Here is a 23,039-nt window from a genome sequence, read left to right as displayed (position 1 = left end):
ACTTCTTTTACGCTGGAGGGGCTTGGCCATCCCTTAATTGCGGTGATCTTATCGGGGTCGGGAGCCACTCCGTCAGCGCTCACCACGTGTCCCAGGTATTGCACCTTTGGTTTCAGGAGGTGACACTTGGAGGGTTTCACCTTTAGGCCGTAACTCGCCAGAGCTTCGAACACCTCCGCCAGGTGTTTCAGGTGGTCCTCATAAGTTTTGGAGTATACGATGACATCGTCCAGGTACAACAGGACCGTCTCGAAGTTTCTGTGGCCCAGACAGCACTCCATTAATCGTTGGAAGGTTCCTGGGGCGTTGCAGAGTCCGAACGGCATGCAGGTGAACTCGCTAAGTCCCATCAGGGTGGTGAATGCGGTCTTCTCCCGGTCCGCCTCTGCTACAGGAACCTGCCAGTACCCGCTAGTGAGATCCAAGGTAGAGAAGAAGTTAGCAGGTCTTAAAGCAGCCAATGACTCCTCTATCCTTGGTAAGGGGTACGCATCCTTGTGTGTGATACGGTTGATTTTCCGGTAATCTACACACATCCTCATGGTGTTGTCTTTCTTTTTGACTAAAACTAGTGGGGCTGCCCAGGGGCTACAGCTATCCCGGATTACCCCAGCCTCCTTCATGTCTCTAAGCATCCCCTTGGCGTGTTGGTAATGTGCAGGGGGTACGGGTCGATACCTCTCTTTTATGGGAGGATGATCTCCCGTGGGGATGCGGTGTTCTACCCCCTTGACTCGCCCGAAGTCTAACGGGTGTTTACTAAACACTCTCTCATACTCTTGAACCACCCGATAGACTCCTTGTTTCTGATGTGAGGGAGTGGAGTCAGTACCCAGATGTAGTTGCTGACACCAGTCCTCCATGTCTTTCTTAGAGCCGTTACCTTCCTCCGGGTGAGATGGAGGCAAGGGTTCCACAGATTGTATAGAATTTTGATTAGTGGTATATAATTTGGCTAGCGTGGCATACCGGGGCAGGTACACTTCCCTCTCCCCGATATTTATTATGCGAACGGGCACCCTCCCATGGCGTACATTGACCACCCCCCGTGCTGTCAAAATGGTGGGCCTACTGTCTGAGTAAACTGGTTCTACCATTGCCTGGTAATCTCTACCTCTCAGACCAATAGCTGCCCGGCACCAAATCATCATTTCACTTTTTGGGGGCATGGCAATAGGAAAAGGGTCACACATTCTTACGCTACCAATCTCACCGCCGGAGAGTTCCACTTGTTGCCGTTGCATCAGTGCCCGGATCTCTTTCTGGAGCACCCGCTGCTCGCCGGAGCTGGCGTTCTTGGCAACCTGCTGTAAAAGGAAAATCACCTCTGCAAGACAATTTTCAATTACGTTAGTTCCTAGAGTTATTTTTGGGTGACTCTCATGTTTATCAATATCTACAATGATCAGTCCCTGTGCGGCCAGTTCGACTCTACCGATTTTGAGGGTCACCTCTTTAAATCCGATCTGTGGCACGGGCTGGCCATTGCTGGCGATGATACTCAAGTCGTCGTCAGGGTAGCGGGTAATATCCGAGTCATTCCAGTACTGCTTGAAGAGCACGTACGGGATGGTGGTGACCTGTGACCCGGTATCCAGTAGGGCACTCATGGGAATGCCATCCAGTACCACAGGCAAGACTGGACGTCCTCCCACATATCTGTCGCGCCAGTTCGATGGGCCTGGTGATCTTTTTCCTGGGGGTTGGCCCTCTACCCCAGGTTGTGCCCGTTTAAAGAACAGTACCTTTCCATATGTCCGGGTTGATTGCAGCGGCGGCAGATGGGTCGTCCGTCCTCGCTGTATCGGTCACTGGGTCTTCCTCTGGCCGGTGGGGTCCTCCTTGGTCGACGCCACGGGATGTCCTCCGGTCCGGATGCCAGCTGGATCTTCCCTGGGGTGGAAACCTGTAAAGACTGCACAGTTCGGGTTAGCGCAGCAACGCTCTTAACTAGCTCTTGGACCTGATGGTGTAGGTCTGGAGCCGGGTCATTGTCCAAAGCCTGCGCATGAGCTCCCACAGGCCCTGCCGACAAGGGCGCCGCCTCCTGGTGGTAAGTGATAGCTGGGCGCCTGTGGGTCACAACGCCACCCGGTGCTGGTTCTCGGAGCACCCGGATAGCTCTATCCTTGAACTGTGCAAAGTCCAGATGGGGATCCTGTAAGGCCATTGCCCGCAACTGGGTTCGGTGGGCATTGCAATATAAACCCTCTATAAATTGTTCAGTCAACAGCCTGTCCTCGTTTCCTACCCCATCAGGGTCGGTCTGCTTTATGGCCCTCAGGGCCTCTTGTAGGTTTAGTGCATAGTCCCTTATACTCTCATGCGCTCGCTGCTTGCACCCGTAGAATCTAAGCTTGATCTCGGCTGAGGTGCGGGTATCGAAGGTGTCCCTCAGCCGGGTTAGTATCTCTGCGACAGTCCTCCTCCCAGGTGGCCAAGATTTTACTTCTCTTTTGGCTGCCCCGGTTAGTTGGGCCACCAGGATGCTCACTTTTTGCTCTTCTGTGAGGGGGTACACCTGGAAGAGGCTATCCAGCTTTTCTCTAAAGTCATGCAGGGTATGTGACTCCCCTGAGTACTGGGGTAGCCAAGCTGCTCCCGGGATATATGGCATGGTGAAGGGCATAACTGCAGCAGCGGTGGCGCTGGCGGGGGTCGAGGTAGTGAAGCTCTCCTCCGTATCCGACATCTTCCTCCCCCCTAGTGGACCGTGGCCTACCTTGCGATGATCCTCTTCCGTAGGCCGCGGCTCCGCAGTGGATCGTCAGGGTTGAGGACCTTCCGTCGCGCTCCTGTGACGTCGGCGTCTGCTGGGCTCCTTCCAGGACCTTACGCAACGTCCGGACGTGAGGCGGGGCTTCAGTTCTCGCGCGCTTTCGGAGTCCACGCCCCTCTTCTTCCCGCGCGGCGTCCTCAAGATGGCGTCCAACGGCGGGAAAACTCCACGGATGGCGGGAAGAAGGCCGAAGATGGCGCCGGATGGCGGGAAACTTCACCGATGGCGGGAAGAAGGCTGAAGATGGCGCCGGATGGCGGGAATCTTCACCACTGGTAAGTTTGAAAAGTCTCTTTTTCAGGCACGCAGTACCCGGTGGTTGCGGGCACGAAATCCTGCCGACTACGCCAAAGTTGACGCGCCCCTGGGCCTGTGTCGCGCTGCGCTGCGCATGCGGGAGCTTACCCGGAGCCGGATCTGTGGAGGGTTGTAGTCTCGTGGCGGTGACCCGGTCCGTGCCCAGGGAGTCAAACTAGACGGCAGTCCATTAGTAGTAAATGGTTGATGACTACGCCACCCGTTGAGTGCAGCCAGGGGGCTGCTGCTGCAGGGCAGACCGCTGAGGCCGATGGTGGGATTGTGCAGCGTGATAGTATAACCCCCAACGGGAGGGGTATGGCCTCAGGGCAGCCGACGTGGATGATGGGGGTAGCAGGAACCACTCAGAGACGGTACGGTGTAGTTCAGGGTCTTTACTGGTAACAACAAAAGACCCTCCCGGAGTACTTGCTAGCGGATGGGGCCTGGTCAGTCCTTGAGCAGATGGGATCTCCCCTGGCCAGGCGTAGTTGTAGGCCTCCCAAACTGACTGTACTCTTCTGGCTACCTTGCTAGGAGCTGATGTAAGTAGCCCACGTCGATGAGTGTACCGTGTGGTGCTCACCCGTATGGCCGGTGACTCGGGGCCTTCTAATGGCTTCCGCTCCACGATGGCGGTGCTGGTCCCACGCGTGTGACTGTGCCTTCGGGCTTCTGGGCCAGAGGACCTGAAATCCCCTGCCTGACGGATTCTGCTGCTGGGTAGGAATTAGTCCCCACAGCCTCGGACTCTGGGTCCGGTAAAAAGCCTTCTTAGTCAGGGCGAACTCTGCAGCTGCCAGCCCCTGACTCCTTGTAACTGCTGTTTCTTCCTATGCTGTCTCTACTTCTTCTCTTCTTCTACTCACTCACCCTGCCTCAGCCCCAGGTTTTTATAGGGGAAGTTCTTCCCCTCCCAAGACTGGGCAGGAGGTGTGGCATGCACAGGATCCCTGACTAAAGGACCTCCCACCTGCTCTCAGACATAACATTACGTTACTGTGGCAACCAGACCCCTGGGGTGTCACATAGACAGCTGCTCGTTCAACCCCCCCCCGCCTTAATTGGTTCTCCTCCCTTCCAACGGTGTTGAGGCGGGTGGGAACAGCCGGGGGTTGAGGGTACTGTGCTAAAAGAGGTGGAGTTATGCAGATCTAAAACGCGTGGATTGCAGCAGCAGCAAGCCGAAAAGTGCAGGCATGTGAGGGATCTAGAGGTTGACAGCATGTCTTCTTAACGGGAGTCCAGGTGGCCATCTCCACAAATGGACTTTTCAGAATCCTTGGGTGGCACCGTAGTCGGAAACCAATTCTGGTTATCGCTTCTCGGCCTTTTGGCTAAGATCAAGTGTAGTATCTGTTCTTATCAGTTTAATATCTGATACGTCCCCTATCTGGGGACCATATATTAAATGGATTTTTAGAACAGGGAGATGGAAAAAGAGCTTGCTCTGTCCACTCCACGCATTGACCTGGTATTGCAGTATCTCCAGGACCGGTGCACCCCTTCTTTAATGCAGTTTCTAAAATCAGAAAGAATTGAATTCAATGCTTTTTGTTCATTTTGCTTGTTTGTCGGATTTTGGGATGGACTCTTTGGCTTTGCTTTTCTTCTCCTCATTGGATTTTTCATGTTAAAAGTTGCAGAAGCCAGATGACAAGCTCATTTTGGTTCAACTTCAGCAACTGTGCATTGCATTGCCATGTAATGTAATGTAATGCAATGCTATCTATCTAGCTCTCCCTCTATACTTCCTTTTGGATAAACAGACATATTAGGCAAGCATTTTGGAGCTTTCACCTAAATAACTACAGGTGGTGAGATAAGCTGCACAATATAATTGACCTTTCAGTATATTGTTGCACACACACCATCTATTTAGCAAATGCCCTTGTTATCAACAGCAGCCTTTTAAACTCACCTGAGCTAACAGGTATGTGAGCTGGTTACTCTGCTGCGCTTAAAATTTCTTTTTTGGTTTGCTACAATGCCTTTTCTGAAACGTTGTCTCCCTCTGCTGGAACACTGACTTCTTTCATTTAATGCCTGCAGACTATAAAAGAGAAACCAACCCAAAAAGTTTGGTTGATTAGTCTGTGGCATTCTTTTAAACTGTTGCTTATGGCGGTCTCTGTGAGCTTCTCAGTGACATTCAGCCATCCAGGTATCCCGCCTGCAGTAGACGGAATGTGGCAATGGAACGCTGGCTGCGCGTGTCATAATAGGCTCTGAGCCTTTATATACCTGCGCACAGCAGCAGCCACCTTCAGTCTGCTGCCGGACAGCCAGCAGCAGCAGCAGCAGGAGAGGTAATTAATCAGCAACCCTCCTGCTAAGGGTAGACAGCTGCTCGTTCCACCCCCCCCCCGCCTTAATTGGTTCTCCTCCCTTCCAACGGTGTTGAGGCGGGTGGGAACAGCCGGGGGTTGAGGGTACTGTGCTAAAAGAGGTGGAGTTATGCAGATCTAAAACGCGTGGATTGCAGCAGCAGCAAGCCGAAAAGTGCAGGCATGTGAGGGATCTAGAGGTTGACAGCATGTCTTCTTAACGGGAGTCCAGGTGGCCATCTCCACAAATGGACTTTTCAGAATCCTTGGGTGGCACCGTAGTCGGAAACCAATTCTGGTTATCGCTTCTCGGCCTTTTGGCTAAGATCAAGTGTAGTATCTGTTCTTATCAGTTTAATATCTGATACGTCCCCTATCTGGGGACCATATATTAAATGGATTTTTAGAACAGGGAGATGGAAAAAGAGCTTGCTCTGTCCACTCCACGCATTGACCTGGTATTGCAGTATCTCCAGGACCGGTGCACCCCTTCTTTAATGCAGTTTCTAAAATCAGAAAGAATTGAATTCAATGCTTTTTGTTCATTTTGCTTGTTTGTCGGATTTTGGGATGGACTCTTTGGCTTTGCTTTTCTTCTCCTCATTGGATTTTTCATGTTAAAAGTTGCAGAAGCCAGATGACAAGCTCATTTTGGTTCAACTTCAGCAACTGTGCATTGCATTGCCATGTAATGTAATGTAATGCAATGCTATCTATCTAGCTCTCCCTCTATACTTCCTTTTGGATAAACAGACATATTAGGCAAGCATTTTGGAGCTTTCACCTAAATAACTACAGGTGGTGAGATAAGCTGCACAATATAATTGACCTTTCAGTATATTGTTGCACACACACCATCTATTTAGCAAATGCCCTTGTTATCAACAGCAGCCTTTTAAACTCACCTGAGCTAACAGGTATGTGAGCTGGTTACTCTGCTGCGCTTAAAATTTCTTTTTTGGTTTGCTACAATGCCTTTTCTGAAACGTTGTCTCCCTCTGCTGGAACACTGACTTCTTTCATTTAATGCCTGCAGACTATAAAAGAGAAACCAACCCAAAAAGTTTGGTTGATTAGTCTGTGGCATTCTTTTAAACTGTTGCTTATGGCGGTCTCTGTGAGCTTCTCAGTGACATTCAGCCATCCAGGTATCCCGCCTGCAGTAGACGGAATGTGGCAATGGAACGCTGGCTGCGCGTGTCATAATAGGCTCTGAGCCTTTATATACCTGCGCACAGCAGCAGCCACCTTCAGTCTGCTGCCGGACAGCCAGCAGCAGCAGCAGCAGGAGAGGTAATTAATCAGCAACCCTCCTGCTAAGGGTAGACAGCTGCTCGTTCCACCCCCCCCCCGCCTTAATTGGTTCTCCTCCCTTCCAACGGTGTTGAGGCGGGTGGGAACAGCCGGGGGTTGAGGGTACTGTGCTAAAAGAGGTGGAGTTATGCAGATCTAAAACGCGTGGATTGCAGCAGCAGCAAGCCGAAAAGTGCAGGCATGTGAGGGATCTAGAGGTTGACAGCATGTCTTCTTAACGGGAGTCCAGGTGGCCATCTCCACAAATGGACTTTTCAGAATCCTTGGGTGGCACCGTAGTCGGAAACCAATTCTGGTTATCGCTTCTCGGCCTTTTGGCTAAGATCAAGTGTAGTATCTGTTCTTATCAGTTTAATATCTGATACGTCCCCTATCTGGGGACCATATATTAAATGGATTTTTAGAACAGGGAGATGGAAAAAGAGCTTGCTCTGTCCACTCCACGCATTGACCTGGTATTGCAGTATCTCCAGGACCGGTGCACCCCTTCTTTAATGCAGTTTCTAAAATCAGAAAGAATTGAATTCAATGCTTTTTGTTCATTTTGCTTGTTTGTCGGATTTTGGGATGGACTCTTTGGCTTTGCTTTTCTTCTCCTCATTGGATTTTTCATGTTAAAAGTTGCAGAAGCCAGATGACAAGCTCATTTTGGTTCAACTTCAGCAACTGTGCATTGCATTGCCATGTAATGTAATGTAATGCAATGCTATCTATCTAGCTCTCCCTCTATACTTCCTTTTGGATAAACAGACATATTAGGCAAGCATTTTGGAGCTTTCACCTAAATAACTACAGGTGGTGAGATAAGCTGCACAATATAATTGACCTTTCAGTATATTGTTGCACACACACCATCTATTTAGCAAATGCCCTTGTTATCAACAGCAGCCTTTTAAACTCACCTGAGCTAACAGGTATGTGAGCTGGTTACTCTGCTGCGCTTAAAATTTCTTTTTTGGTTTGCTACAATGCCTTTTCTGAAACGTTGTCTCCCTCTGCTGGAACACTGACTTCTTTCATTTAATGCCTGCAGACTATAAAAGAGAAACCAACCCAAAAAGTTTGGTTGATTAGTCTGTGGCATTCTTTTAAACTGTTGCTTATGGCGGTCTCTGTGAGCTTCTCAGTGACATTCAGCCATCCAGGTATCCCGCCTGCAGTAGACGGAATGTGGCAATGGAACGCTGGCTGCGCGTGTCATAATAGGCTCTGAGCCTTTATATACCTGCGCACAGCAGCAGCCACCTTCAGTCTGCTGCCGGACAGCCAGCAGCAGCAGCAGCAGGAGAGGTAATTAATCAGCAACCCTCCTGCTAATGGTAGACAGCTGCTCGTTCCACCCCCCCCCCCGCCTTAATTGGTTCTCCTCCCTTCCAACGGTGTTGAGGCGGGTGGGAACAGCCGGGGGTTGAGGGTACTGTGCTAAAAGAGGTGGAGTTATGCAGATCTAAAACGCGTGGATTGCAGCAGCAGCAAGCCGAAAAGTGCAGGCATGTGAGGGATCTAGAGGTTGACAGCATGTCTTCTTAACGGGAGTCCAGGTGGCCATCTCCACAAATGGACTTTTCAGAATCCTTGGGTGGCACCGTAGTCGGAAACCAATTCTGGTTATCGCTTCTCGACCTTTTGGCTAAGATCAAGTGTAGTATCTGTTCTTATCAGTTTAATATCTGATACGTCCCCTATCTGGGGACCATATATTAAATGGATTTTTAGAACAGGGAGATGGAAAAAGAGCTTGCTCTGTCCACTCCACGCATTGACCTGGTATTGCAGTATCTCCAGGACCGGTGCACCCCTTCTTTAATGCAGTTTCTAAAATCAGAAAGAATTGAATTCAATGCTTTTTGTTCATTTTGCTTGTTTGTCGGATTTTGGGATGGACTCTTTGGCTTTGCTTTTCTTCTCCTCATTGGATTTTTCATGTTAAAAGTTGCAGAAGCCAGATGACAAGCTCATTTTGGTTCAACTTCAGCAACTGTGCATTGCATTGCCATGTAATGTAATGTAATGCAATGCTATCTATCTAGCTCTCCCTCTATACTTCCTTTTGGATAAACAGACATATTAGGCAAGCATTTTGGAGCTTTCACCTAAATAACTACAAGTGGTGAGATAAGCTGCACAATATAATTGACCTTTCAGTATATTGTTGCACACACACCATCTATTTAGCAAATGCCCTTGTTATCAACAGCAGCCTTTTAAACTCACCTGAGCTAACAGGTATGTGAGCTGGTTACTCTGCTGCGCTTAAAATTTCTTTTTTGGTTTGCTACAATGCCTTTTCTGAAACGTTGTCTCCCTCTGCTGGAACACTGACTTCTTTCATTTAATGCCTGCAGACTATAAAAGAGAAACCAACCCAAAAAGTTTGGTTGATTAGTCTGTGGCATTCTTTTAAACTGTTGCTTATGGCGGTCTCTGTGAGCTTCTCAGTGACATTCAGCCATCCAGGTATCCCGCCTGCAGTAGACGGAATGTGGCAATGGAACGCTGGCTGCGCGTGTCATAATAGGCTCTGAGCCTTTATATACCTGCGCACAGCAGCAGCCACCTTCAGTCTGCTGCTGGACAGCCAGCAGCAGCAGCAGCAGGAGAGGTAATTAATCAGCAACCCTCCTGCTAAGGGTAGACAGCTGCTCGTTCCACCCCCCCCCCGCCTTAATTGGTTCTCCTCCCTTCCAACGGTGTTGAGGCGGGTGGGAACAGCCGGGGGTTGAGGGTACTGTGCTAAAAGAGGTGGAGTTATGCAGATCTAAAACGCGTGGATTGCAGCAGCAGCAAGCCGAAAAGTGCAGGCATGTGAGGGATCTAGAGGTTGACAGCATGTCTTCTTAACGGGAGTCCAGGTGGCCATCTCCACAAATGGACTTTTCAGAATCCTTGGGTGGCACCGTAGTCAGAAACCAATTCTGGTTATCGCTTCTCGGCCTTTTGGCTAAGATCAAGTGTAGTATCTGTTCTTATCAGTTTAATATCTGATACGTCCCCTATCTGGGGACCATATATTAAATGGATTTTTAGAACAGGGAGATGGAAAAAGAGCTTGCTCTGTCCACTCCACGCATTGACCTGGTATTGCAGTATCTCCAGGACCGGTGCACCCCTTCTTTAATGCAGTTTCTAAAATCAGAAAGAATTGAATTCAATGCTTTTTGTTCATTTTGCTTGTTTGTCGGATTTTGGGATGGACTCTTTGGCTTTGCTTTTCTTCTCCTCATTGGATTTTTCATGTTAAAAGTTGCAGAAGCCAGATGACAAGCTCATTTTGGTTCAACTTCAGCAACTGTGCATTGCATTGCCATGTAATGTAATGTAATGCAATGCTATCTATCTAGCTCTCCCTCTATACTTCCTTTTGGATAAACAGACATATTAGGCAAGCATTTTGGAGCTTTCACCTAAATAACTACAGGTGGTGAGATAAGCTGCACAATATAATTGACCTTTCAGTATATTGTTGCACACACACCATCTATTTAGCAAATGCCCTTGTTATCAACAGCAGCCTTTTAAACTCACCTGAGCTAACAGGTATGTGAGCTGGTTACTCTGCTGCGCTTAAAATTTCTTTTTTGGTTTGCTACAATGCCTTTTCTGAAACGTTGTCTCCCTCTGCTGGAACACTGACTTCTTTCATTTAATGCCTGCAGACTATAAAAGAGAAACCAACCCAAAAAGTTTGGTTGATTAGTCTGTGGCATTCTTTTAAACTGTTGCTTATGGCGGTCTCTGTGAGCTTCTCAGTGACATTCAGCCATCCAGGTATCCCGCCTGCAGTAGACGGAATGTGGCAATGGAACGCTGGCTGCGCGTGTCATAATAGGCTCTGAGCCTTTATATACCTGCGCACAGCAGCAGCCACCTTCAGTCTGCTGCTGGACAGCCAGCAGCAGCAGCAGCAGGAGAGGTAATTAATCAGCAACCCTCCTGCTAAGGGTAGACAGCTGCTCGTTTCACCCCCCCCCGCCTTAATTGGTTCTCCTCCCTTCCAACGGTGTTGAGGCGGGTGGGAACAGCCGGGGGTTGAGGGTACTGTGCTAAAAGAGGTGGAGTTATGCAGATCTAAAACGCGTGGATTGCAGCAGCAGCAAGCCGAAAAGTGCAGGCATGTGAGGGATCTAGAGGTTGACAGCATGTCTTCTTAACGGGAGTCCAGGTGGCCATCTCCACAAATGGACTTTTCAGAATCCTTGGGTGGCACCGTAGTCGGAAACCAATTCTGGTTATCGCTTCTCGGCCTTTTGGCTAAGATCAAGTGTAGTATCTGTTCTTATCAGTTTAATATCTGATACGTCCCCTATCTGGGGACCATATATTAAATGGATTTTTAGAACAGGGAGATGGAAAAAGAGCTTGCTCTGTCCACTCCACGCATTGACCTGGTATTGCAGTATCTCCAGGACCGGTGCACCCCTTCTTTAATGCAGTTTCTAAAATCAGAAAGAATTGAATTCAATGCTTTTTGTTCATTTTGCTTGTTTGTCGGATTTTGGGATGGACTCTTTGGCTTTGCTTTTCTTCTCCTCATTGGATTTTTCATGTTAAAAGTTGCAGAAGCCAGATGACAAGCTCATTTTGGTTCAACTTCAGCAACTGTGCATTGCATTGCCATGTAATGTAATGTAATGGAATGCTATCTATCTAGCTCTCCCTCTATACTTCCTTTTGGATAAACAGACATATTAGGCAAGCATTTTGGAGCTTTCACCTAAATAACTACAGGTGGTGAGATAAGCTGCACAATATAATTGACCTTTCAATATATTGTTGCACACACACCATCTATTTAGCAAATGCCCTTGTTATCAACAGCAGCCTTTTAAACTCACCTGAGCTAACAGGTATGTGAGCTGGTTACTCTGCTGCGCTTAAAATTTCTTTTTTGGTTTGCTACAATGCCTTTTCTGAAACGTTGTCTCCCTCTGCTGGAACACTGACTTCTTTCATTTAATGCCTGCAGACTATAAAAGAGAAACCAACCCAAAAAGTTTGGTTGATTAGTCTGTGGCATTCTTTTAAACTGTTGCTTATGGCGGTCTCTGTGAGCTTCTCAGTGACATTCAGCCATCCAGGTATCCCGCCTGCAGTAGACGGAATGTGGCAATGGAACGCTGGCTGCGCGTGTCATAATAGGCTCTGAGCCTTTATATACCTGCGCACAGCAGCAGCCACCTTCAGTCTGCTGCTGGACAGCCAGCAGCAGCAGCAGCAGGAGAGGTAATTAATCAGCAACCCTCCTGCTAAGGGTAGACAGCTGCTCGTTCCACCCCCCCCCCCGCCTTAATTGGTTCTCCTCCCTTCCAACGGTGTTGAGGCGGGTGGGAACAGCCGGGGGTTGAGGGTACTGTGCTAAAAGAGGTGGAGTTATGCAGATCTAAAACGCGTGGATTGCAGCAGCAGCAAGCCGAAAAGTGCAGGCATGTGAGGGATCTAGAGGTTGACAGCATGTCTTCTTAACGGGAGTCCAGGTGGCCATCTCCACAAATGGACTTTTCAGAATCCTTGGGTGGCACCGTAGTCGGAAACCAATTCTGGTTATCGCTTCTCGGCCTTTTGGCTAAGATCAAGTGTAGTATCTGTTCTTATCAGTTTAATATCTGATACGTCCCCTATCTGGGGACCATATATTAAATGGATTTTTAGAACAGGGAGATGGAAAAAGAGCTTGCTCTGTCCACTCCACGCATTGACCTGGTATTGCAGTATCTCCAGGACCGGTGCACCACTTCTTTAATGCAGTTTCTAAAATCAGAAAGAATTGAATTCAATGCTTTTTGTTCATTTTGCTTGTTTGTCGGATTTTGGGATGGACTCTTTGGCTTTGCTTTTCTTCTCCTCATTGGATTTTTCATGTTAAAAGTTGCAGAAGCCAGATGACAAGCTCATTTTGGTTCAACTTCAGCAACTGTGCATTGCATTGCCATGTAATGTAATGTAATGCAATGCTATCTATCTAGCTCTCCCTCTATACTTCCTTTTGGATAAACAGACATATTAGGCAAGCATTTTGGAGCTTTCACCTAAATAACTACAGGTGGTGAGATAAGCTGCACAATATAATTGACCTTTCAGTATATTGTTGCACACACACCATCTATTTAGCAAATGCCCTTGTTATCAACAGCAGCCTTTTAAACTCACCTGAGCTAACAGGTATGTGAGCTGGTTACTCTGCTGCGCTTAAAATTTCTTTTTTGGTTTGCTACAATGCCTTTTCTGAAACGTTGTCTCCCTCTGCTGGAACAATGACTTCTTTCATTTAATGCCTGCAGACTATAAAAGAGAAACCAACCCAAAAAGTTTGGTTGATTAGTCTGTGGCATTCTTTTAAACTGTTGCTTATGGCGGTCTCTGTGAGCTTCTCAGTGACATTCAGCCATCCAGGTATCCCGCCTGCAGTAGACGGAATGTGGCAATGGAACGCTGGCTGCGCGTGTCATAATAGGCTCTGAGCCTTTATATACCTGCGCACAGCAGCAGCCACCTTCAGTCTGCTGCTGGACAGCCAGCAGCAGCAGCAGCAGGAGAGGTAATTAATCAGCAACCCTCCTGCTAAGGGTAGACAGCTGCTCGTTCCAACCCCCCCCCCCCCCGCCTTAATTGGTTCTCCTCCCTTCCAATGGTGTTGAGGCGGGTGGGAACAGCCGGGGGTTGAGGGTACTGTGCTAAAAGAGGTGGAGTTATGCAGATCTAAAACGCGTGGATTGCAGCAGCAGCAAGCCGAAAAGTGCAGGCATGTGAGGGATCTAGAGGTTGACAGCATGTCTTCTTAACGGGAGTCCAGGTGGCCATCTCCACAAATGGACTTTTCAGAATCCTTGGGTGGCACCGTAGTCGGAAACCAATTCTGGTTATCGCTTCTCGGCCTTTTGGCTAAGATCAAGTGTAGTATCTGTTCTTATCAGTTTAATATCTGATACGTCCCCTATCTGGGGACCATATATTAAATGGATTTTTAGAACAGGGAGATGGAAAAAGAGCTTGCTCTGTCCACTCCACGCATTGACCTGGTATTGCAGTATCTCCAGGACCGGTGCACCCCTTCTTTAATGCAGTTTCTAAAATCAGAAAGAATTGAATTCAATGCTTTTTGTTCATTTTGCTTGTTTGTCGGATTTTGGGATGGACTCTTTGGCTTTGCTTTTCTTCTCCTCATTGGATTTTTCATGTTAAAAGTTGCAGAAGCTAGATGACAAGCTCATTTTGGTTCAACTTCAGCAACTGTGCATTGCATTGCCATGTAATGTAATGTAATGCAATGCTATCTATCTAGCTCTCCCTCTATACTTCCTTTTGGATAAACAGACATATTAGGCAAGCATTTTGGAGCTTTCACCTAAATAACTACAGGTGGTGAGATAAGCTGCACAATATAATTGACCTTTCAGTATATTGTTGCACACACACCATCTATTTAGCAAATGCCCTTGTTATCAACAGCAGCCTTTTAAACTCACCTGAGCTAACAGGTATGTGAGCTGGTTACTCTGCTGCGCTTAAAATTTCTTTTTTGGTTTGCTACAATGCCTTTTCTGAAACGTTGTCTCCCTCTGCTGGAACACTGACTTCTTTCATTTAATGCCTGCAGACTATAAAAGAGAAACCAACCCAAAAAGTTTGGTTGATTAGTCTGTGGCATTCTTTTAAACTGTTGCTTATGGCGGTCTCTGTGAGCTTCTCAGTGACATTCAGCCATCCAGGTATCCCGCCTGCAGTAGACGGAATGTGGCAATGGAACGCTGGCTGCGCGTGTCATAATAGGCTCTGAGCCTTTATATACCTGCGCACAGCAGCAGCCACCTTCAGTCTGCTGCTGGACAGCCAGCAGCAGCAGCAGCAGGAGAGGTAATTAATCAGCAACCCTCCTGCTAAGGGTAGACAGCTGCTCGTTTCACCCCCCCCCGCCTTAATTGGTTCTCCTCCCTTCCAACGGTGTTGAGGCGGGTGGGAACAGCCGGGGGTTGAGGGTACTGTGCTAAAAGAGGTGGAGTTATGCAGATCTAAAACGCGTGGATTGCAGCAGCAGCAAGCCGAAAAGTGCAGGCATGTGAGGGATCTAGAGGTTGACAGCATGTCTTCTTAACGGGAGTCCAGGTGGCCATCTCCACAAATGGACTTTTCAGAATCCTTGGGTGGCACCGTAGTCGGAAACCAATTCTGGTTATCGCTTCTCGGCCTTTTGGCTAAGATCAAGTGTAGTATCTGTTCTTATCAGTTTAATATCTGATACGTCCCCTATCTGGGGACCATATATTAAATGGATTTTTAGAACAGGGAGATGGAAAAAGAGCTTGCTCTGTCCACTCCACGCATTGACCTGGTATTGCAGTATCTCCAGGACCGGTGCACCACTTCTTTAATGCAGTTTCTAAAATCAGAAAGAATTGAATTCAATGCTTTTTGTTCATTTTGCTTGTTTGTCGGATTTTGGGATGGACTCTTTGGCTTTGCTTTTCTTCTCCTCATTGGATTTTTCATGTTAAAAGTTGCAGAAGCCAGATGACAAGCTCATTTTGGTTCAACTTCAGCAACTGTGCATTGCATTGCCATGTAATGTAATGTAATGCAATGCTATCTATCTAGCTCTCCCTCTATACTTCCTTTTGGATAAACAGACATATTAGGCAAGCATTTTGGAGCTTTCACCTAAATAACTACAGGTGGTGAGATAAGCTGCACAATATAATTGACCTTTCAGTATATTGTTGCACACACACCATCTATTTAGCAAATGCCCTTGTTATCAACAGCAGCCTTTTAAACTCACCTGAGCTAACAGGTATGTGAGCTGGTTACTCTGCTGCGCTTAAAATTTCTTTTTTGGTTTGCTACAATGCCTTTTCTGAAACGTTGTCTCCCTCTGCTGGAACACTGACTTCTTTCATTTAATGCCTGCAGACTATAAAAGAGAAACCAACCCAAAAAGTTTGGTTGATTAGTCTGTGGCATTCTTTTAAACTGTTGCTTATGGCGGTCTCTGTGAGCTTCTCAGTGACATTCAGCCATCCAGGTATCCCGCCTGCAGTAGACGGAATGTGGCAATGGAACGCTGGCTGCGCGTGTCATAATAGGCTCTGAGCCTTTATATACCTGCGCACAGCAGCAGCCACCTTCAGTCTGCTGCTGGACAGCCAGCAGCAGCAGCAGCAGGAGAGGTAATTGATCAGCAACCCTCCTGCTAAGGGTAGACAGCTGCTCGTTCCAACCCCCCCCCCGCCTTAATTGGTTCTCCTCCCTTCCAACGGTGTTGAGGCGGGTGGGAACAGCCGGGGGTTGAGGCTACTGTGCTAAAAGAGGTGGAGTTATGCAGATCTAAAACGCGTGGATTGCAGCAGCAGCAAGCCGAAAAGTGCAGGCATGTGAGGGATCTAGAGGTTGACAGCATGTCTTCTTAACGGGAGTCCAGGTGGCCATCTCCACAAATGGACTTTTCAGAATCCTTGGGTGGCACCGTAGTCGGAAACCAATTCTGGTTATCGCTTCTCGGCCTTTTGGCTAAGATCAAATGTAGTATCTGTTCTTATCAGTTTAATATCTGATACGTCCCCTATCTGGGGACCATATATTAAATGGATTTTTAGAACAGGGAGATGGAAAAAGAGCTTGCTCTGTCCACTCCACGCATTGACCTGGTATTGCAGTATCTCCAGGACCGGTGCACCCCTTCTTTAATGCAGTTTCTAAAATCAGAAAGAATTGAATTCAATGCTTTTTGTTCATTTTGCTTGTTTGTCGGATTTTGGGATGGACTCTTTGGCTTTGCTTTTCTTCTCCTCATTGGATTTTTCATGTTAAAAGTTGCAGAAGGCAGATGACAAGCTCATTTTGGTTCAACTTCAGCAACTGTGCATTGCATTGCCATGTAATGTAATGTAATGCAATGCTATCTATCTAGCTCTCCCTCTATACTTCCTTTTGGATAAACAGACATATTAGGCAAGCATTTTGGAGCTTTCACCTAAATAACTACAGGTGGTGAGATAAGCTGCACAATATAATTGACCTTTCAGTATATTGTTGCACACACACCATCTATTTAGCAAATGCCCTTGTTATCAACAGCAGCCTTTTAAACTCACCTGAGCTAACAGGTATGTGAGCTGGTTACTCTGCTGCGCTTAAAATTTCTTTTTTGGTTTGCTACAATGCCTTTTCTGAAACGTTGTCTCCCTCTGCTGGAACACTGACTTCTTTCATTTAATGCCTGCAGACTATAAAAGAGAAACCAACCCAAAAAGTTTGGTTGATTAGTCTGTGGCATTCTTTTAAACTGTTGCTTATGGCGGTCTCTGTGAGCTTCTCAGTGACATTCAGCCATCCAGGTATCCCGCCTGCAGTAGACGGAATGTGGCAATGGAACGCTGGCTGCGCGTGTCATAATAGGCTCTGAGCCTTTATATACCTGCGCACAGCAGCAGCCACCTTCAGTCTGCTGCTGGACAGCCAGCAGCAGCAGCAGCAGGAGAGGTAATTAATCAGCAACCCTCCTGCTAAGGGTAGACAGCTGCTCGTTCCACCCCCCCCCGCCTTAATTGGTTCTCCTCCCTTCCAACGGTGTTGAGGCGGGTGGGAACAGCCGGGGGTTGAGGGTACTGTGCTAAAAGAGGTGGAGTTATGCAGATCTAAAACGCGTGGATTGCAGCAGCAGCAAGCCGAAAAGTGCAGGCATGTGAGGGATCTAGAGGTTGACAGCATGTCTTCTTAACGGGAGTCCAGGTGGCCATCTCCACAAATGGACTTTTCAGAATCCTTGGGTGGCACCGTAGTCGGAAACCAATTCTGGTTATCGCTTCTCGGCCTTTTGGCTAAGATCAAGTGTATTATCTGTTCTTATCAGTTTAATATCTGATACGTCCCCTATCTGGGGACCATATATTAAATGGATTTTTAGAACAGGGAGATGGAAAAAGAGCTTGCTCTGTCCACTCCACGCATTGACCTGGTATTGCAGTATCTCCAGGACCGGTGCACCCCTTCTTTAATGCAGTTTCTAAAATCAGAAAGAATTGAATTCAATGCTTTTTGTTCATTTTGCTTGTTTGTCGGATTTTGGGATGGACTCTTTGGCTTTGCTTTTCTTCTCCTCATTGGATTTTTCATGTTAAAAGTTGCAGAAGCCAGATGACAAGCTCATTTTGGTTCAACTTCAGCAACTGTGCATTGCATTGCCATGTAATGTAATGTAATGCAATGCTATCTATCTAGCTCTCCCTCTATACTTCTTTTGGATAAACAGACATATTAGGCAAGCATTTTGGAGCTTTCACCTAAATAACTACAGGTGGTGAGATAAGCTGCACAATATAATTGACCTTTCAGTATATTGTTGCACACACACCATCTATTTAGCAAATGCCCTTGTTATCAACAGCAGCCTTTTAAACTCACCTGAGCTAACAGGTATGTGAGCTGGTTACTCTGCTGCGCTTAAAATTTCTTTTTTGGTTTGCTACAATGCCTTTTCTGAAACGTTGTCTCCCTCTGCTGGAACACTGACTTCTTTCATTTAATGCCTGCAGACTATAAAAGAGAAACCAACCCAAAAAGTTTGGTTGATTAGTCTGTGGCATTCTTTTAAACTGTTGCTTATGGCGGTCTCTGTGAGCTTCTCAGTGACATTCAGCCATCCAGGTATCCCGCCTGCAGTAGACGGAATGTGGCAATGGAACGCTGGCTGCGCGTGTCATAATAGGCTCTGAGCCTTTATATACCTGCGCACAGCAGCAGCCACCTTCAGTCTGCTGCTGGACAGCCAGCAGCAGCAGCAGCAGGAGAGGTAATTAATCAGCAACCCTCCTGCTAAGGGTAGACAGCTGCTCGTTCCACCCCCCCCCGCCTTAATTGGTTCTCCTCCCTTCCAACGGTGTTGAGGCGGGTGGGAACAGCCGGGGGTTGAGGGTACTGTGCTAAAAGAGGTGGAGTTATGCAGATCTAAAACGCGTGGATTGCAGCAGCAGCAAGCCGAAAAGTGCAGGCATGTGAGGGATCTAGAGGTTGACAGCATGTCTTCTTAACGGGAGTCCAGGTGGCCATCTCCACAAATGGACTTTTCAGAATCCTTGGGTGGCACCGTAGTCGGAAACCAATTCTGGTTATCGCTTCTCGGCCTTTTGGCTAAGATCAAGTGTAGTATCTGTTCTTATCAGTTTAATATCTGATACGTCCCCTATCTGGGGACCATATATTAAATGGATTTTTAGAACAGGGAGATGGAAAAAGAGCTTGCTCTGTCCACTCCACGCATTGACCTGGTATTGCAGTATCTCCAGGACCGGTGCACCCCTTCTTTAATGCAGTTTCTAAAATCAGAAAGAATTGAATTCAATGCTTTTTGTTCATTTTGCTTGTTTGTCGGATTTTGGGATGGACTCTTTGGCTTTGCTTTTCTTCTCCTCATTGGATTTTTCATGTTAAAAGTTGCAGAAGCCAGATGACAAGCTCATTTTGGTTCAACTTCAGCAACTGTGCATTGCATTGCCATGTAATGTAATGTAATGCAATGCTATCTATCTAGCTCTCCCTCTATACTTCTTTTGGATAAACAGACATATTAGGCAAGCATTTTGGAGCTTTCACCTAAATAACTACAGGTGGTGAGATAAGCTGCACAATATAATTGACCTTTCAGTATATTGTTGCACACACACCATCTATTTAGCAAATGCCCTTGTTATCAACAGCAGCCTTTTAAACTCACCTGAGCTAACAGGTATGTGAGCTGGTTACTCTGCTGCGCTTAAAATTTCTTTTTTGGTTTGCTACAATGCCTTTTCTGAAACGTTGTCTCCCTCTGCTGGAACACTGACTTCTTTCATTTAATGCCTGCAGACTATAAAAGAGAAACCAACCCAAAAAGTTTGGTTGATTAGTCTGTGGCATTCTTTTAAACTGTTGCTTATGGCGGTCTCTGTGAGCTTCTCAGTGACATTCAGCCATCCAGGTATCCCGCCTGCAGTAGACGGAATGTGGCAATGGAACGCTGGCTGCGCGTGTCATAATAGGCTCTGAGCCTTTATATACCTGCGCACAGCAGCAGCCACCTTCAGTCTGCTGCTGGACAGCCAGCAGCAGCAGCAGCAGGAGAGGTAATTAATCAGCAACCCTCCTGCTAAGGGTAGACAGCTGCTCGTTCCACCCCCCCCCGCCTTAATTGGTTCTCCTCCCTTCCAACGGTGTTGAGGCGGGTGGGAACAGCCGGGGGTTGAGGGTACTGTGCTAAAAGAGGTGGAGTTATGCAGATCTAAAACGCGTGGATTGCAGCAGCAGCAAGCCGAAAAGTGCAGGCATGTGAGGGATCTAGAGGTTGACAGCATGTCTTCTTAACGGGAGTCCAGGTGGCCATCTCCACAAATGGACTTTTCAGAATCCTTGGGTGGCACCGTAGTCGGAAACCAATTCTGGTTATCGCTTCTCGGCCTTTTGGCTAAGATCAAGTGTAGTATCTGTTCTTATCAGTTTAATATCTGATACGTCCCCTATCTGGGGACCATATATTAAATGGATTTTTAGAACAGGGAGATGGAAAAAGAGCTTGCTCTGTCCACTCCACGCATTGACCTGGTATTGCAGTATCTCCAGGACCGGTGCACCCCTTCTTTAATGCAGTTTCTAAAATCAGAAAGAATTGAATTCAATGCTTTTTGTTCATTTTGCTTGTTTGTCGGATTTTGGGATGGACTCTTTGGCTTTGCTTTTCTTCTCCTCATTGGATTTTTCATGTTAAAAGTTGCAGAAGCCAGATGACAAGCTCATTTTGGTTCAACTTCAGCAACTGTGCATTGCATTGCCATGTAATGTAATGTAATGCAATGCTATCTATCTAGCTCTCCCTCTATACTTCCTTTTGGATAAACAGACATATTAGGCAAGCATTTTGGAGCTTTCACCTAAATAACTACAGGTGGTGAGATAAGCTGCACAATATAATTGACCTTTCAGTATATTGTTGCACACACACCATCTATTTAGCAAATGCCCTTGTTATCAACAGCAGCCTTTTAAACTCACCTGAGCTAACAGGTATGTGAGCTGGTTACTCTGCTGCGCTTAAAATTTCTTTTTTGGTTTGCTACAATGCCTTTTCTGAAACGTTGTCTCCCTCTGCTGGAACACTGACTTCTTTCATTTAATGCCTGCAGACTATAAAAGAGAAACCAACCCAAAAAGTTTGGTTGATTAGTCTGTGGCATTCTTTTAAACTGTTGCTTATGGCGGTCTCTGTGAGCTTCTCAGTGACATTCAGCCATCCAGGTATCCCGCCTGCAGTAGACGGAATGTGGCAATGGAACGCTGGCTGCGCGTGTCATAATAGGCTCTGAGCCTTTATATACCTGCGCACAGCAGCAGCCACCTTCAGTCTGCTGCTGGACAGCCAGCAGCAGCAGCAGCAGGAGAGGTAATTAATCAGCAACCCTCCTGCTAAGGGTAGACAGCTGCTCGTTCCACCCCCCCCCCGCCTTAATTGGTTCTCCTCCCTTCCAACGGTGTTGAGGCGGGTGGGAACAGCCGGGGGTTGAGGGTACTGTGCTAAAAGAGGTGGAGTTATGCAGATCTAAAACGCGTGGATTGCAGCAGCAGCAAGCCGAAAAGTGCAGGCATGTGAGGGATCTAGAGGTTGACAGCATGTCTTCTTAACGGGAGTCCAGGTGGCCATCTCCACAAATGGACTTTTCAGAATCCTTGGGTGGCACCGTAGTCGGAAACCAATTCTGGTTATCGCTTCTCGGCCTTTTGGCTAAGATCAAGTGTAGTATCTGTTCTTATCAGTTTAATATCTGATACGTCCCCTATCTGGGGACCATATATTAAATGGATTTTTAGAACAGGGAGATGGAAAAAGAGCTTGCTCTGTCCACTCCACGCATTGACCTGGTATTGCAGTATCTCCAGGACCGGTGCACCCCTTCTTTAATGCAGTTTCTAAAATCAGAAAGAATTGAATTCAATGCTTTTTGTTCATTTTGCTTGTTTGTCGGATTTTGGGATGGACTCTTTGGCTTTGCTTTTCTTCTCCTCATTGGATTTTTCATGTTAAAAGTTGCAGAAGCCAGATGACAAGCTCATTTTGGTTCAACTTCAGCAACTGTGCATTGCCTTGCCATGTAATGTAATGTAATGCAATGCTATCTATCTAGCTCTCCCTCTATACTTCCTTTTGGATAAACAGACATATTAGGCAAGCATTTTGGAGCTTTCACCTAAATAACTACAGGTGGTGAGATAAGCTGCACAATATAATTGACCTTTCAGTATATTGTTGCACACACACCATCTATTTAGCAAATGCCCTTGTTATCAACAGCAGCCTTTTAAACTCACCTGAGCTAACAGGTATGTGAGCTGGTTACTCTGCTGCGCTTAAAATTTCTTTTTTGGTTTGCTACAATGCCTTTTCTGAAACGTTGTCTCCCTCTGCTGGAACACTGACTTCTTTCATTTAATGCCTGCAGACTATAAAAGAGAAACCAACCCAAAAAGTTTGGTTGATTAGTCTGTGGCATTCTTTTAAACTGTTGCTTATGGCGGTCTCTGTGAGCTTCTCAGTGACATTCAGCCATCCAGGTATCCCGCCTGCAGTAGACGGAATGTGGCAATGGAACGCTGGCTGCGCGTGTCATAATAGGCTCTGAGCCTTTATATACCTGCGCACAGCAGCAGCCACCTTCAGTCTGCTGCTGGACAGCCAGCAGCAGCAGCAGCAGGAGAGGTAATTAATCAGCAACCCTCCTGCTAAGGGTAGACAGCTGCTCGTTCCACCCCCCCCCCGCCTTAATTGGTTCTCCTCCCTTCCAACGGTGTTGAGGCGGGTGGGAACAGCCGGGGGTTGAGGGTACTGTGCTAAAAGAGGTGGAGTTATGCAGATCTAAAACGCGTGGATTGCAGCAGCAGCAAGCCGAAAAGTGCAGGCATGTGAGGGATCTAGAGGTTGACAGCATGTCTTCTTAACGGGAGTCCAGGTGGCCATCTCCACAAATGGACTTTTCAGAATCCTTGGGTGGCACCGTAGTCGGAAACCAATTCTGGTTATCGCTTCTCGGCCTTTTGGCTAAGATCAAGTGTAGTATCTGTTCTTATCAGTTTAATATCTGATACGTCCCCTATCTGGGGACCATATATTAAATGGATTTTTAGAACAGGGAGATGGAAAAAGAGCTTGCTCTGTCCACTCCACGCATTGACCTGGTATTGCAGTATCTCCAGGACCGGTGCACCCCTTCTTTAATGCAGTTTCTAAAATCAGAAAGAATTGAATTCAATGCTTTTTGTTCATTTTGCTTGTTTGTCGGATTTTGGGATGGACTCTTTGGCTTTGCTTT

General features: G+C 47.1%; 15 non-coding genes across 15 annotated transcripts; all 15 read left to right on the top strand.

Annotated features, from left to right (window-relative positions):
- The first annotated feature begins 4,393 nt into the window (after nucleotides 1-4,393).
- On the top strand, nucleotides 4,394-4,584 carry LOC141208341 (U2 spliceosomal RNA). The gene has a single exon (XR_012278573.1). It is a non-coding gene; the product is annotated as a U2 spliceosomal RNA (small nuclear RNA).
- Nucleotides 4,585-5,704: 1,120 nt separating this feature from the next.
- LOC141208340 (U2 spliceosomal RNA) lies at nucleotides 5,705-5,895 on the top strand. The gene has a single exon (XR_012278572.1). It is a non-coding gene; the product is annotated as a U2 spliceosomal RNA (small nuclear RNA).
- A 1,120-nt stretch (nucleotides 5,896-7,015) lies between these two features.
- LOC141208338 (U2 spliceosomal RNA) lies at nucleotides 7,016-7,206 on the top strand. Its single transcript, XR_012278570.1, has one exon. It is a non-coding gene; the product is annotated as a U2 spliceosomal RNA (small nuclear RNA).
- A 1,121-nt stretch (nucleotides 7,207-8,327) lies between these two features.
- On the top strand, nucleotides 8,328-8,518 carry LOC141210395 (U2 spliceosomal RNA). Its single transcript, XR_012280566.1, has one exon. It is a non-coding gene; the product is annotated as a U2 spliceosomal RNA (small nuclear RNA).
- Nucleotides 8,519-9,638: 1,120 nt separating this feature from the next.
- Nucleotides 9,639-9,829, top strand: LOC141208337 (U2 spliceosomal RNA). The gene has a single exon (XR_012278569.1). It is a non-coding gene; the product is annotated as a U2 spliceosomal RNA (small nuclear RNA).
- Nucleotides 9,830-10,948: 1,119 nt separating this feature from the next.
- LOC141208336 (U2 spliceosomal RNA) lies at nucleotides 10,949-11,139 on the top strand. Its single transcript, XR_012278568.1, has one exon. It is a non-coding gene; the product is annotated as a U2 spliceosomal RNA (small nuclear RNA).
- A 1,121-nt stretch (nucleotides 11,140-12,260) lies between these two features.
- On the top strand, nucleotides 12,261-12,451 carry LOC141209921 (U2 spliceosomal RNA). The gene has a single exon (XR_012280107.1). It is a non-coding gene; the product is annotated as a U2 spliceosomal RNA (small nuclear RNA).
- A 1,125-nt stretch (nucleotides 12,452-13,576) lies between these two features.
- LOC141208335 (U2 spliceosomal RNA) lies at nucleotides 13,577-13,767 on the top strand. The gene has a single exon (XR_012278567.1). It is a non-coding gene; the product is annotated as a U2 spliceosomal RNA (small nuclear RNA).
- A 1,119-nt stretch (nucleotides 13,768-14,886) lies between these two features.
- Nucleotides 14,887-15,077, top strand: LOC141209919 (U2 spliceosomal RNA). The gene has a single exon (XR_012280105.1). It is a non-coding gene; the product is annotated as a U2 spliceosomal RNA (small nuclear RNA).
- Nucleotides 15,078-16,198: 1,121 nt separating this feature from the next.
- On the top strand, nucleotides 16,199-16,389 carry LOC141210222 (U2 spliceosomal RNA). Its single transcript, XR_012280396.1, has one exon. It is a non-coding gene; the product is annotated as a U2 spliceosomal RNA (small nuclear RNA).
- Nucleotides 16,390-17,508: 1,119 nt separating this feature from the next.
- LOC141210182 (U2 spliceosomal RNA) lies at nucleotides 17,509-17,699 on the top strand. The gene has a single exon (XR_012280358.1). It is a non-coding gene; the product is annotated as a U2 spliceosomal RNA (small nuclear RNA).
- A 1,118-nt stretch (nucleotides 17,700-18,817) lies between these two features.
- On the top strand, nucleotides 18,818-19,008 carry LOC141208334 (U2 spliceosomal RNA). Its single transcript, XR_012278566.1, has one exon. It is a non-coding gene; the product is annotated as a U2 spliceosomal RNA (small nuclear RNA).
- A 1,118-nt stretch (nucleotides 19,009-20,126) lies between these two features.
- On the top strand, nucleotides 20,127-20,317 carry LOC141208333 (U2 spliceosomal RNA). The gene has a single exon (XR_012278565.1). It is a non-coding gene; the product is annotated as a U2 spliceosomal RNA (small nuclear RNA).
- A 1,120-nt stretch (nucleotides 20,318-21,437) lies between these two features.
- Nucleotides 21,438-21,628, top strand: LOC141208332 (U2 spliceosomal RNA). The gene has a single exon (XR_012278564.1). It is a non-coding gene; the product is annotated as a U2 spliceosomal RNA (small nuclear RNA).
- A 1,120-nt stretch (nucleotides 21,629-22,748) lies between these two features.
- On the top strand, nucleotides 22,749-22,939 carry LOC141208331 (U2 spliceosomal RNA). Its single transcript, XR_012278563.1, has one exon. It is a non-coding gene; the product is annotated as a U2 spliceosomal RNA (small nuclear RNA).
- Nucleotides 22,940-23,039: the final 100 nt, after the last annotated feature.

This window comes from Phyllobates terribilis, unplaced genomic scaffold (assembly GCF_046119375.1).
Source record: "Phyllobates terribilis strain yellow unplaced genomic scaffold, ASM4611937v1 Scaffold_169__1_contigs__length_4117513, whole genome shotgun sequence".
NCBI lineage: Eukaryota > Metazoa > Chordata > Amphibia > Anura > Dendrobatidae > Phyllobates > Phyllobates terribilis.
The sequence above is the reverse complement of the archived record's forward strand: the minus strand, read 5'-3'. Positions and strand labels throughout refer to the sequence as shown.